Below are 552 nucleotides of genomic sequence, written 5' to 3' on the forward strand. Positions count from 1 at the left end.
AAATTAAAAAATATTTTTATTATTTTCAATTTAAATATTCTGGGCTTTTTTCTGGGCTGGACAAAATTTGAGTGTTCACAGCTGCCCATCTTTACTTGTTGCTTACCTGATAGCGAATAAATCAGGATTTGAACGATATCATGGTAAGTAACCGGTAAAGAAATGAACGCTATTTTTGTTAAGGCTCAGAAAAATGCCATTGTGAAGATCTCGAATTTTGATGAAACATATCAATGCCTTGCTGATGAGCCAGAGATTTGTTGAGGCAGTTCCCGCGTTTGCCGTCATGGACCAGGGATTTGCTGAGGCACCCGCGCTGCCAACGATTCAGGGATTTGCTGAGGCACCCGTGTTGCCGAACGTTTCAGGGATTTGTTGAGGCACCCGTGTTGCCAGACGATTTAGGGATTTGCTGAGGCACCCGTGTTGCCAGACGATTTAGGGATTTGCTGAGGCACCCGTGTTGCCAGACGATTTAGGGATTTGCTGAGGCACCCGTGTTGCCAGACGATTTAGGGATTTGCTGAGGCACCCGTGTTGCCAGACGATTTA

The sequence above is a fragment of the Lupinus angustifolius genome, chromosome LG19, assembly GCF_001865875.1.
Source record: "Lupinus angustifolius cultivar Tanjil chromosome LG19, LupAngTanjil_v1.0, whole genome shotgun sequence".
NCBI classification, from domain to species: Eukaryota; Viridiplantae; Streptophyta; class Magnoliopsida; order Fabales; family Fabaceae; genus Lupinus; species Lupinus angustifolius.